Below are 18446 nucleotides of genomic sequence, written 5' to 3'. Positions count from 1 at the left end.
TGGTGCAGAGCTGAGTTCAAGTCCTGGATATCCTTGTTAACCTTGTGTCTCGTTGATCTGTCTAATATTGACAGTGGGGTGTTAAAGTCTCTCATTATTGTGTGGGAGTCAGTCTTTTTGTAGGTCTCTAAGGACTTGCTTTATGAATCTGGGTGCTCCTGTATTGGGTGCATATATATTTAGGATAGTTAGCTCTTCTTGTTGAATTGATCCCTTTACCATTATGTAATGGCCTTCTTTGTCTCTTTTGATCTTTGTTGGTTTAAAGTCTGTTTTATCAGAGATTATGATTGCAACCCTTGCGTTTTTTTTTTGCTTTCCATTTGCTTGGTAGGTCTTCCTCCATCCCTTTATTTGGAGCCTGTATGTGTCTCTGCATGTGAGATGGGTCTCCTGAATATAGCACACTGATGGATCTTGACTCTTTATCCAATTTGCCAGTCTGTGTCTTTTAATTGGGGCATTTAGCCCATTTACATTTCAGGTTAATATTGTTATGTGTGAATTTGATCCTGTCATTATGATGTTAGCTGGTTATTTTGCCCGTTAGTTTATGCAGTTTCTTCCTGTCATTGATGGTCTTTACAATTTGGCATGTTTTTGCTATGGCTAGTACTGGTTGTTCCTTTCCATGTTTGGTGCTTCCTTTAGGAGCTCTGGTGGTGACAAAATCTCTAAGCATTTACTTGTCTGTAAAGGATTTTATTTTTCCTTCACTTATGAAGCTTAGTTTGGCTGGATATGAAATTCGGGGTTGAAAATTCTTTTAAGAATGTTGAATATTGGCCCCCACTGTCTTCTGGCTTGTAGAGTTTCTGCCAAGAGATCTGCTGTTAGTCTGACGGGCTTTCCTTTGTGGGTAACCCGACCTTACTCTCTGACTGCCCTTAACATTTTTTCCTTCATTTCAACCTTGGTGAATCTGACAATTATGTGTTTTGCAGTTGCTCTTCTCGAGGAATAATCTTTGTGGCGTTCTCTGTATTTCCTGAATTTGAATGTTGGCCTACCTTGCTAGGCTGGGGAAGTTCTCTTGGATAATATCCTGAAGAGTATTTTCCAACTTGGTTCCGTTCTCCCCGTCACTTTCAGATACACTAATCACATGTAGATTTGGTCTTTTCACATAGTCCCATATTTCTTGGAGCCTTTGTTCATTTCTTTTTACTCTTTTTTCTCTAAACTTCTCACTTCATTTCATTAATTCGATCTTCAATCACAGATACCCTTTCTTTCACTTGATCGAATTGGCTACTGAAGCTTGTGCATGCGTCACGTAGTTATCGTGCCATGGTTTTCAGCTCCATCGGGTCATTTAACGTCTTCTCTATGCTGTTTATTCTCCTTAGCCATTTGTCTAATCTTTTTTCAAGATTTTTAGCTTCCTTGCGATGGGTTTGAACATCCTCCTTTAGCTTGAAGAAGTTTGTTATTACCACTCTTCTGAAGCCTACTTCTGTCAGCTTGTCAAAGTCGTTATCCGTCCAGCTTTGTTCCATTGCTGGCGAGGAGCTGTGATCCTTTGGAGGAGAAGAGTCGCTCTGGTTTTTAGAATTTTCAGCTTTTCTGCTCTGGTTTCTCTCCATCTTTGTGGTTTTATCTACCTTTGCTCTTTGATGATAGTGACCTACAGATGGGGTTTTGGTGTGGATGTCCTTTTTGTTGATGTTGATGCTGTTCCTTTCTATTTGTTAATTTTCCTTCTAACAGTCAGGGCCCTCAGCTGCAGGTCTGTTGGAGTTTGCTGGAGGTCCACTCCAGACCCTGTTTGCCTGGGTATCACCAGTGGAGGCTGTAGAACAGCAAATATTGCAGAACAGCAAATATTCCTGCCTGATCCTTCCTCTGGAAGCTCCGTCTCAGAGGGGCACCCTCTGAGTATGAGTATGAATATGAGGTGTCAGTTGGCCCCTACTGGGAGGTGTCTCCCAGTTAGGCTACACGGGGGTCAGGGACCCAATTGAGAAGGCAGTCTGTCCATTCTCACAGTTCAGACACTGTGCTGGGAGAACTTCTGCTGTCTTCAGAGCTGTCAGACAGGGACGTTAAGTCTGCAGAAGTTTCTGCTGCCTTTTGTTCATCTATGCCCTGCCCCCAGAGGTGGAGTCTACAGAGGCCTGCAAGCCTCCTTGCGCTGCAGTGGGCTCCATCCAGTTTGAGCTTCCTGGCCACTTTGTTTACCATTACTCTGCAATGGTGGATGCCCCTCCCCGAGCCAGGCTGCCGCCTGGCAGTTCAATCTCAGACTGCTGTGCTAGCAGTGAGCAAGGCTCTGTGGGTGTGGGACTTGCTGAGCCAGGCGTGGGGTATAATCTCCTGGTGTGCCATTTGCTAAGACCATTGGAAAAGCGCAGTATTTGGGTGGCAGTGTCCCAATTTTCCTGGTACAGTCTGTCACGGCTTCCCTTGGCTAGTAAAGGGAAATCCCCGGACCCCTTGCACTTCCCAGGTGAGACGACGCCCCGCCCTGCTTCGGCTCGCCCTCCCTGGGCTGCACCCACTGTCCAGCCAGTCCCAGTGAGATGAACCAGGTACCTCAGTTGGAAATGCAGAAATCACCCATTTTCTGCATCAGTCACACTGGGAGCTGCAGACTGGAGCTGTTTCTATTTGGCCATCTTGAAATGGACCACAAGCCTGAACATTTTTTATTTATTCTTCAGTTTGAAAGATATTTTCATGGATATAGATTTCTGCATTGAGAGTTTTTTCTTTCAGCACTTCAGTGGCATCTGGCTTTCATAGTTTCTGAAAGTTCTTATCCTGTTCCATTGTATTATGTCTTTTTTTTTTTTTTTTTAAACTCTGGCAGCCTTCAAGGTTTTCTCTTTATCTTTGATTTTTTTCCCCATCAGTTTGAATATGATGTGTCTAATTGTGAATTTTTGTTGTTGTTATTGTTTGTTTATTTGATGCTACCTCGTGTTCTCTGAGCTTTTTGGATTCTTTTGTATTAATTTTGAAAAACTTTGGTTATCTCTTTATATTTTGTTTCTGTCGTACTGTCTTTCTAGAATTCCAGTTACACATATGTTAGAGTATTTGATATCGTCCCATAGCACTTGGATGTTCTCTTCTCTGTTTTTCATTCTCTTGTTATGTTTTTTTGGGGTAGTTTCTGTTGGTCTTTACTGATTCTATGACTGTCTTGGTCTTCTGATAAGGTTGTTGAAAGCTTTCATCTCTGTTACTATATTTTTATTTCTAGCATTTCCATTTGATTTCTTCTTACTGTTTCCTTCCCTGTGCTTAAATTACACATCTGTGTATGCATGTTATCTACATATTTTGTTAGAGCATTTAACCTATAAATTCTGTGTTTGATAGTTCTAACATGATGGTTGTGTCCAAATCTGGTTCTATTGATTGTTTTGTCTCTTGCCAGTGTGGTTTTGTGTTTTGTTTTTTTTCTTTGCTTCTTTTCTGGTTTTTGTTTTTTGGTTGAAATCTGGACATTTTGTGTAGAGAGCCAGTTAAATAGTATTTATGCCTGGAAATGGACATGCTTTGTCTTTTCCTGAGACGTGTGTGTGTGTGTGTGTGTGTATGTGTATGTGTGTATGTGTGTGTGTATAGTGGGAAGGAGTGTTGGGGGATTGTTATTGCTAGGTTACCTTTAATTTACCACAGGCTTCAAGTTTCTCTAGCATTACTTCGTGTTTAGGGTAGGATTTAGTTTGCCAGAGAGTTTTTCTTAATGTCTACTCTACCCTCAGCTTTAGGTCTTCCCTTTGAACTTGCATCTCAGAGAAGGTATTTCTCCATGCTTTAGCTCTGTGCTCACGAACAGTCATTCGCTACATAACAATGTTTTGGCCAACAGCAGACTGCATATATGATGATGGTCCCCTAAGATTATAATACCATATTTTAACTGTACCTTTCTATATTTAGATAAACAAAATACTTACTATTGTGTTACAGTTGCCTGCAGTATTCAGTACAGTAACATGCTGTAGAGTTTAGTAGCCTAAGACCAATACTATACTGTATAGTCTAGGTGTGTACCAGGCTATACTGTCTTTGTCTGTGTAAGTATACTCTGTGATGTTCTCACAATGAAATCACCTAATGATGCATTTCTCAGACCATATCCCTGTCATTACGTGACACCTGACTGTAGTACATTGCTGTTACATGTTGTTTGAGACTTACTAGCCTGCTTTTGATGGGAGATGGGGAGGACATTTTGTGTTGGATTTTTCTAGTCTCAGTTTTAGCTAGATGTTTCCATTTTCTCTGGGTCTCAGGTATGGGGCTTTTTCAAAGATCCTGCCCCTTCTTTAAGTGGGGTAGAGGGTTTTTTTGTTTCGTTTGCTTCCCCTAGCTGCAGGTCCACATTTGGCTTGCAGTAATTAAAAAAATTTTTTTAACCAAGTTCTTGTTGGCTTGTATGGTGTCCGGTGTTTACTGTAGGTAAAGTAGTGCTCATGTCCCATCTCTCCCTTCGAAATCCTGTCTGTCTTTAGATTTTAGATCGGTTACTTAGATTTAAAGGTACCTTTTGTGCTGGGTTCAAGAAAATTTGTGATTTTGCACAGCATCCATCTTTTACTTTGTTTTAAGGGTGAAAATGACATACTTTCTACCTTTCTACATCCTAAGCAGAATCTAGAAGTCCCATTTATTTCTTGAGGATGTCTATTGATATGAGATATTTGATGGTTAAAATATCTTTTAAATCTGTTCCTTTCAATTTTTTCCTCCAAATTTTTATTTTTGTTTGCTCATTTATTCAATATAAAAACATCAAGTCTGTGCTATGTGTCTAGGCACTGTGCTCAGTGTTGGGGGATATAGGGATGGGCAAGTACCCATAATAATCCCTTTTCTAATGAGCATGTAGTTTAATGAGGAAGCCTGGATAATTAAAGAAGTAATTATACTAAAGTAATGGTAAGAGCTGTAATAGGAGAAGTATGTGGAAGGAGGCACCCAGTCTTACCTAGAATGATTAGGTAAGGCTTCTCAGAGAAAGAACTGTGATGTAGACATAAAGGTTATGTAGGAATGAGGTTAAAGATGGCTGGGAGGCTGTGGGGAAGCAGAGCACGTGGGGAAGGAAGAGATTATCCAGTAGCTAAGATGCAAAACAAATCCACAGAACCAACATGAAGAGTTTGAGAATCTGAAAGAAGAGCTATGTGGCTATAAAGCGTATGAAGACAGAAGTGACAAAAGGTAAGACTGGAGAAATTGATTGGAGCCAGGTTAGAAAGAAGAGTCTTCTAAGCCATGTTAAGTTGATTTTATCATGAAAACGATGGCAAGTCATTGAAAGACTTTAGGGAGGGTGACATCTGAGTAGCTAATGGTTTTGAAAAAGTCATTTTGGATGGAAGGTGAGGAGTGAATGGAAAGAAGCAAAGCAGTTACCAAGACTAGTTAGGTTGCCTCAGTAATCCAGGCATTTGCATGTGTTGTTTTAACTTGGAGTAGTGGCATTAGAGATAGGGACAACTAGGCAAATTAAAGAGTTACTCAGATGTGAAGATCAGTGGAACTTTTCCATTGATTGAATACAGAGAGTGAGGAAGAAGGAAGACTTGGGATGTATCCAGTAAAAATCTTGGTATGTTTCTGAAGAACCTCCAAGTTTCCTTCCTTCTTTCAGAGGGAGAGTAGAAGAAATGACCCCTTTTTACTTTAATAATTCTCTTTTATGTATGGCCCAAAATTCATTGAGGCCATGGAGGTAAGTCAGAAAAAGGGAAAAGGAAAAAAATATGTAAATAATATGTAAGTCATGGTAAATGAACTTCTCTTGCCTGATTGTCTTTGAGTGTTGAGAAAAACAGGACAGTTTGGTTCCTTCAGTTTTGATGTTTAGCCTATGGGTATATAAACAAAATCTGCAAACCTTGCTCTTTTGGAACAAAAATAGCATACAATTGATCTTCTCAAATAGCTGTTCCGTGTAGAGAGACATTTAACTATATTTAATCATGTAATTTCCTTGTTTTTTCCAGATGGTTTTACTCAGCATTTGGTGTGGTAGATCTTACATAAACCTTTAAAACTTACATTAGAGTGTTCAAGTCTTCTGAGACTCCAGAGTCACCTAAGGTAGTGATAATTACCACTAATAGCTGTGACAAGTTTTATACAGAGCATTGCTGTGGGTGCCAATAGTGTTTTTCATGGCAGTGGAGGGGCACAGTATGGTTTTCAGAAAAAGGATGTTAGTAATAAACAGCTCTCATATGATTCAAGATTTCAGTGGTTAAAGTGGGAAAGTAGGTGTGGCGCTTATGGAGGCGATCAGTTTTCCTTCTCAGAATGATGGATGTAGTTGAAAGCAAGTATGGTGTATTATTACAGTGTTAGAGTTAGGCAGTTATGATTTAGAAAGTTTTTTGCTTTGTTGAGGGTATACTGTGGGATAGAGTTGTGAGTAGCTAAATAACTCAGGTATTAGTTAAAGCTGGGTGTGTATTCTGATTTCTATACTTACTAGCTAGGTGTACAACCTTGAGTCTTCATTTATTTGTCTGTAAAATGGTAATAATAATTATATACACCTTGAAGAGTTGTTACAAAGGTTAAATGAGATGATGTATACAAGCACTTAACCCAGTGCTTTGTTCATTGACTTATTTGGTAGGGTACAAGTTTAAATTATATTGCCGTGTACAGTTTGTTAAATCCAACATGCTACAGATTGAGTAGCCCTTATCTGAAATGCTTGGTACCAGAAGTGTTTTTGATTTTGATTTTTTTGTTTGTTTTTGAATATTTGCATTATATTTAACAGTTGAACATCCCTAACCTGAAAATCTGAAATCTGGAATGCTCCAATGTGCATTTCCTTTGAGTGTCATGTCAGTGCTCGGAAAGTTTTGGACTTTGGAGCATTTTGGATTGCAGATTTTCACATTAGGGCATATCAACCCATATAAGGTGTTTATAATCTAAGAAACAGTCATAATCTTAGGTCTCTTAAACATTTCTCGTAATTGGATTATGTTTACATATTTCCCATCTGTAAAAAGGGCTAGTAATGTAAAAATACAGAGTATCATTTCTTTGATGGTGGCAGGAAATTATGGTTTACAAGAATGAAGTAGGTATTGGATGGGGGGCTTAAATATGGCTCTGGTTTAATTTTACTGTTATCATTAGTTTGCACATAAGGTCTCTTTCTATAAATAGATATGTATCATATATACAAATTGAGAAAGGTTTGCTTCAGTAGGAAAATAGCTAGTGAGTTGAGTCAAAGAGATAAGATATAACAAATCTTTTTTTTTTTTTAAAGAGATAAGGTCTTGTTCTGTTGCCCAGGATGGAGTGCATTAGCATGGTCTTAGTTCACTGTAACCTCAAACTCCTGGGCTTAGGTGATCCTCCTACCTCAACCTCCTAAGTAGCTAGGACTTCAGATGTGCACCACCATACCCAGCTAATTAAAAAAAATTTTTTTGGTACAGATAGAGTCTCGGTATGTTGCCCAGGCTGGTCTCAAACTCCTGAACTTAAGTGATCCTCCTACCTTGGCCTCCCAGAAGTTCTGGGGTTACAGGTAGGAGCCACTGTACCTGGCCAAAGGAATTCTTAATGTTGTTCAAGAATGCACATACCTTTTATGCACACACACACACACAGAATCTCAAATTAAGGAGAAACATCTGAATTGATACTGCTTTGTGCCAGGCACATTTGCTTTTGCGCTCATTTATTTACCAAACATCTTATTGAATGCCATATGTGCCAGGAATGGTGCTGGGTATTGAGAAACTAAAAATGGTAAGGTATTTCTTGCTTTCAAGGAGCTGTAGGTATGATTGTTAGTCAGACAAGCTTACAGTTTGGTATGGCAGCAGAGAGCGCAGAATACCAAGCCCACATTTACTCAAGGAATGTTTATTGAAAGCTAAAATATACAAGTATTCGGTAGGCATTCAGAGATCATTTAGAACTACATCTCAAAAGGAACAGCCCTAAGTCATCCTTGGTAAGTAAGTCTTCAAATGGCAATGGAGAGTCCTGTGTCTGGATCCACTATAGGATAGGCTCAGCGTAATGCTAAATAAGGCTAGACCCTGGAAAACTTCCTTATCAGCTTTGTTGACCCATTGGTGTTCCTTTGGCTTTTCATTTCTCTGCCTCAGTTATGTCTTTCAGAGTAGCTTTTGGAGAGGTGAAAGGAGGCAATTAGGGCTTCTCATCTCCTAGACATCAAGTAATTGATATAGTTATTTCTGTATTTTTTTCCCATAAGATTGTTAAAGATATTTAAGTGGGGAGTACTAACCACACTGATATATTCATATTGCCACAGGCATTTATGAGCACAAACATTGGACTCAGAGTATCTGGGTTAGGATCTAGATAATCCTCTGCCATATTCTAGTCCCTTGGCCTTGGGGGACACAATTTAACACCCTCGTTGCCTCAGTTTTCTCATTTGTCGAATTGGACTAGTAATAACTCCACTTCATAGGGTTGTTGGGAGAATCAAATGAAATGCTACTATTTGAACATAAAATAGTCAAGTGAGTTATTTGTCAGGTGAGCAAGTAAGATCTGGTAAGTGGCCAAAATAAATATAAAGGTTGTGTTTTTAAGTTCATATACTTTGCTCAATTAGGAAACACCTCAGATCCTTATTTAGAAGCCTTTTATTGTTACTTTGTATGTAATTTAGACACTCTGGAATTTGTAGTGCCCTTTAGGTTAAGAGAAATAGAAATGCCTAGAGTAGCAAAAACTGAGAGATGGCAAAGAGAAAGAAACAATAAAAATCAGGTACTCTACTGAAAAAAAAAAATAGTGATCTGGAGGTTGTAGTACAGCTGTGCATTGCATGTGGGGTGAGGACAGCCTTTCACAATGAAGAAGGCCTTGAGTCATCACCTTATACATGGCACAGTTTGGCGTTTTGAACAGAACTGTTTGACTTCTCATTCTGCTTTCTACTAGTGATTGTATTTCTTGAATGCCTTTTAGTAAGGTCTATCTGTGTAAGGTCTCTCAATAATGAGTGTCTACCCGGGTTAAAAACTTATTTCTCTTTAGTCCAGATACGTTAAAGAGAAGACCTATAAAGTAATTTCTTTCACTATAGACTTTAATTTTAGAAATTACTGTCTTATTATGTCAACTTAAATTGTAATATATATTTTGTGTAACCTGGTTTGAATAGAAGTAAAAATGAATCCCCAAGCAGATATAGGAATTATTTTGTGTTTTCAAGTGTGAAATATATCATTGTATTATAATAACTAGTGCAACTGCATTTACGGAAGAATGCATTAAGAAAACTACAGCAGAATCAGTTGTGGTTCATTAGCAGATTTTATAGTTTTTAAAATATGAAGCCATTTCTCTGCTGTCCCAGTATAATTTTTTATGTTATTATATTGCACACAAGTGCCTCTGTGCTGTGTTTGTATTGAATCTCTTTTAAAGTGAAGCTCCCATGCCAAGAGAAGGACGTTTCTTGGTTTCTTGATTGCAAATGCAGTTGACTCTCAGTATCCCTGGAGAATGGGTTCTGAGACTTTCCTTGGAAACCACAGTTTGAGGATGTTCAAGTCTCTGATATAAAATGGCAGTATTTGTATATGACCTATGTTCATCCTCCTTTTTACTTTATATCATCTCTAGATTACTTATAATACCTAATACAATATAAATGCTAGGTAAATATTTGTTAGACTCTATTGTTTAGGGAGTAATGACAAGGAAAATCTGTACATGTTCAGTACATGTACAGATTTTTTTAACTGAATATTTTTTAACATGTAATTAAAATATTTTTACATGAATTTTTTAACATGTAAAATTTTTTTAACTGAATGTTTTCCATCTGTGAGTTGGTTGAATCCATAGATATGGATCCCACGGATATGGAGGGCCAGTTGTACTGTACTTGTGATTGACATTGGAAGTGGGAAGACCTTGAAAGTGTGGAAAGGATTGGGTATATTTTTAATTTTATTATTTTATTATTCTGATTTTATACTGCCAAAGAATCTTCCAATTTTTTACTCATGTTTTCTCTTTTACCTTGCTCTACAACCAGAATTACAAATTACTTGAAACAGAAAATGTTTTCTATGCCTGTCGTATGCATTTCTGACATTGAATATACTGTTTAGAATAGTATTTTAAAACTTTTGTTCAGGTGAAATCAACTTAGTGAATACATTGATTTTAAATTATAAGAATTTTAAAAGCCTTAAATTGTAAAAGGTGAAGAAGAATTCTAGATTAAAAGTAAGAGTAGTGCCTACATTAAGGGTAAGTATTTTATGGACTTTTTTATTATTATACTTTAAGTTCTATGGTACATGTACACAACCTGCAGGTTTGATACATAGGTATATGCATGTGCCATGTTGGTTTGCTGCACCCATCAACTCATCATTTACATTAGGTATTTCTCCTAATGCTATCCCTCCCCAAGCCCCCGACCCCCTGACAGGCCCTGGTGTGTGATGTTCCCCGCTGTGCGTCCAAGTGATGTCATTGTTCAGTTCCTACCTGTGAGTGAGAACATGTGGTGTTTGGTTTTCTGTCCTCGTGATAGTTTGCTGAGAATGATGGTTTCCAGCTTCATCCTTTTCCCTGCGAAGGACATGAACTCATCCTTTTTTTCAGCTGCATAGTATTCCATGGTATATATGTGCCACATTCTCTTAATCCAGTCTGTCATTGATGGACATTTGGGTTGGTTCCAAGTCTTTGCTATTGTAACTAGTGCTGCAATAAACATATGTGTGCATGTGTCTTTATAGTAGCATGATTTATAGTCCTTTGGATATATACCCAGTAATGGGATTGCTGGGGCAAATGGTAATTCTAGTTCTAGATCCTTGAGGAATCGCCACACTGTCTTCCACAATGGTTAAACCAATTTACACTCCCACCAACAGTGTAAAAGTGTTCCTATTTCTCCACATCCTCCCCAGCATCTGTTGTTTCCTGACTTTTTAATGATTGCCATTCTAACTGGTGTGAGATGGTATCTCATTGTGGTTTTGATTTGCATTTCTGTGATGACCAGTGATGATGAGCATTTTTCGTAATGTCTGTTGGCTGCATAGATGTTCTTTTGAGGAAGTGTCTGTTCATATCATTTGCCCACTTTTTAATGGGGTTGTTTCTTTCAGATTTGTTTGGAGTTCTTACATTAGATTCTGGATATTAGCCCTTTGTCAGATGGGTAGATTGCAAAAATTTTCTCCCATTCTATAGGTTGCCTGTTCACTGTGATGGTAGTTTCTTTTGCCGTGCAGAAGCTCTTTAGTTTAATCAGATCCCATTTGTCTATAGTTTCTTTTGCCGTGCAGAAGCTCTTTAGTTTAATCAGATCCCATTTGTCTATTTTGGCTTTTGTTGCCATTGCTGGTGTTTTAGTCAGGAAGTCCTTGCCCATGCATATGTCCTGAATGATATTGCCTAGGTTTTCTCCTAGGGTTTTTATGGTTTTAGGTCTAACATTTAAGTCTTTAATCCATCTTGCATCAATTTTTGTATAAGGCGTAAGGTAAGGACGGAGTCTCACTGTATTGCCCAGGCTCAAGTGCAGTGGCACGATCTCGGCTCACTGCAGCCTCTGCCTTGCGGGTTCAAGCAATTCTCCTGCTTCAGCCTTCCAAGTAGCTGGGATTACAGGTGCCCGCCACTATGCCTGGCTAATTTTTGTACTTTCAGTAGAAATGGGGTTTCACCACGTTGGCCAGGCTGGCCTTGAACTCCTGACCTCAGGTGATCCATCCATCTTGGCTTCCCAAACTGCTGGGATTACAGGTGTGAGCCACTGCGCCCAGCCTGGACTTTTTTTTTTTTAAGTCGCGTATATGTATGAGTCTGTTTACTGTGTTATTATATGAAATGCTTTTCTTACTATGGAATGCAGGAAAAAAATTGGAAAAACTGGCTTAGGAACCTGTGCTTTTAGGTAAGTCTTACAAAGCTTAAGAAAAGAAGGTCTTGGAAATAATATAGAGCAGAAATTAAAAAAATAGAAAATAGGAAAATAATAGAAAAAATTAAAGAAACTAATAGTTTGGCATTTTTAAAAGACCGTAAGATCAGTAAAATTGACAAACCCTTAGCTAGGCTAAGGAAAGAGAGAGTAGCCTCAACTAAAAGTCAGAAATGAAAAAGGAGACATTGCAACTGATGCCACAGAAATACAAAGGATCATAAATGACTATTATGAACAATTATATGCCAACATATTGGCTAACCTGAAAGAAACTGATAGATTTCTAGAAACTTACCAAGACTGAATAATGAAGAGATAGAAAATCTGAGCAGACCCATAAGCAGTAAGGAAATTCCATTAGTAATAAAAAATCTCCTAGCAAAGAAAAGCCCAGGACCACATAGCTTCATTGGGGAATTCTACCAGACATTTAAAGGAGAATTGACACCAATTCTTCTTAAATTCTTCCAAAAAAATGGAAGAGGAAGGAACACTTCCAGACTCATTTAATGAGGTCAGCATTACCCTGATACCAAAGCCAGAGATACTATAAGAAAACTACAGGCCAGTGTCTCTAATGAATATTGTAAAAATCTCCAGCAAAATACTAGCAAGATGAATTCAGTAACACATTAAAAGGATCTTACACTATGACCAAGTGGAATTTATCTCTGGGATGCAAGGATGGCTCAACATATGAAACTCAATAAATATAGATTATATACCATATTAACAATTGAGGACAAAAATCACATCATTTCAATTGATTCAGTAAAAGCATTGACAAAACATAACTTTTTATGATAAAAACACTCAACGGTCTAGGAATAGAAGGAAATTATCTCAACATAGTAAAGGTAATATGTGAAAAGCTCACAGCTAACATAATCATTAGTGAAAAATGAAGTTTTTCCTCTAAGATCAGGAACAAGGCAAGAATGCCCACTCATCACTTTCTTCAACATTGTAATAGAAATCCTAGCTAGAGCAGTTAGACGAGAAAAATAAATAAAAAGCATCCAAATTGGAAAGGAGGAAGTAAGGTTATCCCTAATCACAGATGACTTGGTTTTACATGTATAAAACCTTAAAGATTCTTAAAAAAAAAAAAAAAAAAAAAAAAAGCAAAACCTTTAAGAACTAATAAACAAATCCAGCCAAGTTGCAGGATACAAAGTCAACTCTCCAAAATCAGTTGTGTTTCTGTGCACTAACAATTAAGGAGATAATCTCATTTACAGTAGCATCACAAAGAATAAAATACATAAGAGTAAACTTAATCAGGGGGGAAAGACATACATTGAAAACTATAAAACATTGCTGAAATAAAGATACAAAAAAATGGAAAAACATACCTTTGATATTATTATGCTGAAACTAAAGCCAGACAAATACTACTGGTTGAGCATCTCTACTCCAAAAATCCAAAATTCAGAATGCTCCAACAAGCATTTCCTTTGAGTATGACCTTTGAGCACTGTAAGCGCTCAAAAAGTTACGGATTTTGGAGCATTTTGGATTTAGGATTCTCGTATTAGGGCTGCGCAATCTGTACAAGAAGAACAATATTCCTGATGAATATTGATGCAATATGTCGTGGATTGGAAGACTTAATATTGTTAAAATGTCCATACTGTCCAATCTACAAAGTCAGAACAATCTCTGGCAAAATCCTTATGGCGTTTTTTGCAGAAACAGATAAAACCATCCTGAAATTCATATGGACTCTCAAAGGAGCCTGAGTAGCGAAAGCAGTCTTGAGAAAGAAGAACAAAGCTGGAGGCCTCACACTTCCTGATTCCATAGCGTATTACAAAGCTATAGTAATCAAAACAGTGTGGTATTTGCATAAAAACAGGCATATAGACCAATGGCACAGACTAGAGAGCCCAGAAATAAACACATATAGTCAAATGATCTTTGATGAGCGTACCATGACTACACAATGGAAAAAAGGATAGTTTCTTCAGTAAATCGTGTTGGGAAAACTGGATATCCACATGCAAAAGAATGAGGTTTACCATATACAAAATTTAATTAAAAATGGATTAAATATAAGAACTGAGACTGTGAAAGTCCTAGAATAAAACAGGGGAAAAGCTTCATGATATTGGAATTATAAGTGGTTTCTTGATACGACATCAAAAGCACAAGTAACAAAAGCAGCAAAAACATGTACATCCAACTTAAAAAACTAAAAAAGTAAAAAACATCCAACTTAAAAATCTTCTATGCAGCAAATAAACAATTATCAGAGTGTAAACACAGCCTAAGGAATAGGAGAAGATATTTGTAAACCATGTATTAGACAAGGGGTTAATATTGAGACTATGTAAAGAACTTGACAACTCAGTAACAAATAATCTGAATAAAAAATGGGCAGAACCCAAATAGAGATTTCTCCAAAGAAGATATGTGCATGACCAGCAGGCATGTGAAAAGATGCTCTATACAACTAATCATTAGGGAGATGCAAATCAAAACCACGATAAGATATTATCTCACACCTGTTAAGATGGCCACCATCAAAGAAGAAACAAATAATAACAGGTGTTGACAAGGATATAGAGGAATTGGAACCCTTGCACACTGTTGGTGGAATTGTACAGTGACACAGCTCCTATGGAAAATGTATGGAAATTCTTCCTGAAATTAAAATTAGAACTATTATATAATCCAGCAGTCCCACTACTGGGTATATATTCAGAGGGAATGAGATTAGGATGTTAAAGATACATCTGCACTCCTATGTTCAGTGCAGCATTATTCACAGTAATCAAGATGTGGAACCTAAGTGTCCATCAGTGGATGAATGGATAAAGAAAATACAATATATACATAAAACAGAATATCATTCAACCTTATAAGGAAGAAATTCTTGTCATGCTGCCTCTGGTTGAACCTTCAGGACATTTTGCTAAGTGAAATAACCCAATCACAAAAAGATGAATACTTGCATAATTTCACTAATATGAGGTATCTAAAGGAATTAAACTCATAGAAACAGAAGCTAGAATGGTGGTTGCCAAGGAAACGAGGAATTATTCAGTGAGTGTAGAGTTTCAGTCATGTAAGATGAAAAAGTGCTAGTGATCTGTCGTACAACAATGTGCATGTAGTTAAAATACTGTACTATACACTTGAAAATTGTGAAGAGGTAAATTTATGTTTTTTTTTTTACTACAGAAAATGCACAAAAGGTCAATAAGCATACAAAACAAAATGTTATCAGTGGTTTTCTCTGGAATAAGAATACAGATTTTTAGTTTTTGCTTTTAGGTTTATTGTAAAGTCCTTTTGAATTAAAATACAAAAACAAACAAACCCTTTTTTTGTTAGCTTTATATTGTTAAAACTTTTCCTAAAAGTAGATTATACCTTCCATTGTAGACCTTTGAGCCATCTATTATTTTTAAAACTGTACCCTGTTAAACCCCATCTTTTTTGACTTGGAGACCTCATTCTTCAAGTAGCCTGTAGTGAACAAGTAAAATAACTTTGTATCTAGTTTCGTCATCAGAACACTAAGCACTGTATAAAAATTCATCAGTAAATATTAGCTGCTACATCCATAAAGTGAGCCAGTACTCTAAAACTGTATACTGGCTGTTGCTAAAGAAGCAGAGTTTATTTAAATATGTGTTCCTTAGACTGAATTCAAATGACTGGAGAACTGATTTTGTCCAGGCTTTAATACTGAACTTTGCCAAGTCAAGAATAGCTTTTAAGGAAGATTTTGAATATGTGACCTTTATTTGTGTATAAATACTGAGTCTCAAGGTGCTTTAATTGACATGTGGTGAATAATAGAGGAGTGCAAAATACTATATTCTACCTAATACTACCCTTGCATTTCTAATAAAGGTATGACAGAGCAGGTATTGTTAGAATTTCTAATCTCATAGTTGCTCACTTTTTGTTCCAGGTTTTAAAATTTTTTTATCTATGCCTTTATTACAGTTAACCCATTTATCTCCCATTTACATCATCAGTTTTTACCTTCCTGTTGGATTAGTCTTCCTCCCCTCATACTTGCTTCCTAGACTGTTCCAGTGGGATGTTTATCTCCCTAGTTCCATGAAGCATTCCAGTGTTACCAACAACCCCATCTTGCTAATCCAGTAGAAACTCTGAGTTCGTCCTACTTGGTCTTCCAACAGCATTTATCTTATTTTATTTGTACTTATTTATGTGAGATAGGGTTGAAACCTCAACCTGCTGGGTTCAGGTGTTCCACCACCTCAGCTTCCTGAGTAGCTGGGACTGTAAGGCACATGCTACCATGTCCAACTAAATTTTGTATTTTTTTGTAGAGAAAGGGTTTCTCCTCTCTTCCTTTCATATCTCATACCATCAGTCCATCAGGTTTTGTTAGCTTTGCTTTCAGATTCTATGATTAATCTGACCACTTCTTATGACCTTCTCTGCTACCACCCTAGACGTGCTGCAATAATTTCCTAATAGGTCTCCTTCCTTCTACTCTTGTTCCCCTGTACTCACATATTAGCTAGAATGATCTTTAGCAAAAGTAAGTCAGATCATGTTGAAACCTTCCAATAATTCCCCAGCACTCTAAAATAAAATCCAAAGCTCTTGACATAACCTACTAGCCACTACTCATTCTGTCCCTTAGCTCTCTTACTGACTTCTCCGCCCTTTTTTTTTCTCTTGAGACAGGCTCTCACTCTGTCATCCAGGCTGGAGTGCATTGGCGCAATCTCAGCTCACTGCAACCTCCACCTCCCAGGTTCAAGCGATTCTCCTACCTCCCAAGTAGCTGGGATTACAGGTGTGTGCCACCATGTCCGACTAATTTTTCGTATTTTTAGTAGAGCAGAGGTTTCACCATGTTGGCCTGGCTGGCCTTGAACTCCTGACCTCAGGTGACCCACCCGCCTCGGCCTCCCAAAGTGCTGGGATTACAGATGCGAGCCACCATACCCAGCCTCTCCACCCCTTCCTGTTCTGCTGATACAACACTTGTGTTCCTGTTACTTCTTGTCCATGCCAAAATTTTCCTGCCTCAGAGCTTTTGCACGTGTTCATTCTTTTTCCTGGATTTCTCTTTTCCCTGATAATTTATGTGTCTCTCTGACTCAGTTTAAGCATCAGCTCAGGTGTTAACTCCTCAGAGTGGTCTTCCTCACTTTACAACATGGTCTTCCCTGTGTTTTCTGTATTTTCATCTCTGTTCCATTTTACTCTGTAGCCTTATACATTATAGGATATGTTTAAATGTTGATTGATTGTCTTCAGCAGTAAGCTCCATGAGGCCAGGAGCTTTGTTCATTACTGTGTTCCCAATGCCTGAGATGGGACTTGGCACATAGTAGTTAATAAATATTTGTGGAATGAATGAATATTTAGTGATATAAATAAATGATATTTATTTAGTGCCAAATGCAGTGCTATGGCATTGTAGATACAAAGACAAAAAGACACTAACTCTACACTGAAGAAGAGAGGCAGATGTGCAAACAACTAACTATAAAGCAATATGTTAATTGCTTTAATGAAAGTGTATGTATGTAAAGATGTGTGTATAGTGGAAACTTATAGGAAGGAGCTTAGACTATTAAGGAGGGTCAGTAATGAAGTTACAGAAAAGGTAACCTTTCACGTGAGACTTGAAGGATAAATAGGAGACTATCAGGCAGACATCCAACTGAGGAAATAGTATGCTTCAAACCACAGAGGTATGAGAGGTCAGCTGGGCATGTGTCTGGTACTACCAGAAGTTGGAATTGATGGAATATAAAGTCTGAAATTAGGAATAGCCAGAGATGAGACTGGGCAGATAAGTTTTGGGAGTAGCAATAGAGCTAAATTATGTAGGATTGTATTTGCTATGCAAAAAAGCTTGTGTGTGAAAAACCACTGAAGAATTTTGAACAGAGAAATGAACAGGAGAATCTGATTGGTATTTTAGAAAGTCGCTGGAAGCAGTGTAGAGGCAGATGAATAGGACTTGGTAATTGATTGAAATATCAGGGGTAGTGACTTCCTGGGTTTTGGCTTGAACAACTGGGCTGACAGTGATACTGTTCACCAAACTATGAAGTTGGGGAGAGGAGAGCAGCGAATTTTTTTTTTTTTTTTTTTTGAGAGGATGGCTAGAATTTAGAAGTATATAATTATCTTAGTGCTTAGAAATCTTACGGTTTACTTGTATCACTTAATATAATTTATAATACTACACCTAATTACAAACATACTAAATTTGTCTTTAAGGTACTTCCATTCCTTTACAAACGGACATATACACTGCTGAATGGAAGGACCAGGACATCTCCTAGTTTTGCCAGTTTGTAAGGAGACCAAAGAGAAGAGAGAATGCTCTTGGTAGTGTGGTGAAACCAAAGAAGTTCTTTTTTTAATATGCAAAGAAATGATTTGAAATTTAGGGCCTTCCACAGTTTCAAACATACATAAAAAGCCTTGATTTTCAGGGGAAAAAAAAATAACAAGTTGGGAAACATGCTCCTAAATTTGTTGGAGCTGACTTTTA

General features: G+C 37.6%; 1 protein-coding gene across 3 annotated transcripts in view; it reads left to right on the top strand.

Moving 5' to 3' along the window:
* The window catches only part of R3HCC1L (R3H domain and coiled-coil containing 1 like), a 103901-nt gene that overhangs the window by 45111 nt on the left and 40344 nt on the right, over positions 1-18446 (top strand). The window contains exon 1 of one of the 3 annotated variants that reach the window (XM_003919623.5): positions 16703-16727. The exons of the other annotated variants lie outside the window; for them this stretch is intronic. The gene's annotated coding sequence lies outside the window, so the exon portion shown is untranslated. Of the gene's footprint in view, positions 1-16702; positions 16728-18446 lie in introns of those variants that run through there. 3 annotated transcript variants of the gene reach the window in all.

The sequence above is a fragment of the Papio anubis genome, chromosome 11 (genome assembly GCF_008728515.1).
Source record: "Papio anubis isolate 15944 chromosome 11, Panubis1.0, whole genome shotgun sequence".
Classification (NCBI taxonomy): Eukaryota; Metazoa; Chordata; class Mammalia; order Primates; family Cercopithecidae; genus Papio; species Papio anubis.
Note: the sequence above shows the minus strand (reverse complement) of the source record. Positions and strands in the feature narration are given on the sequence as shown.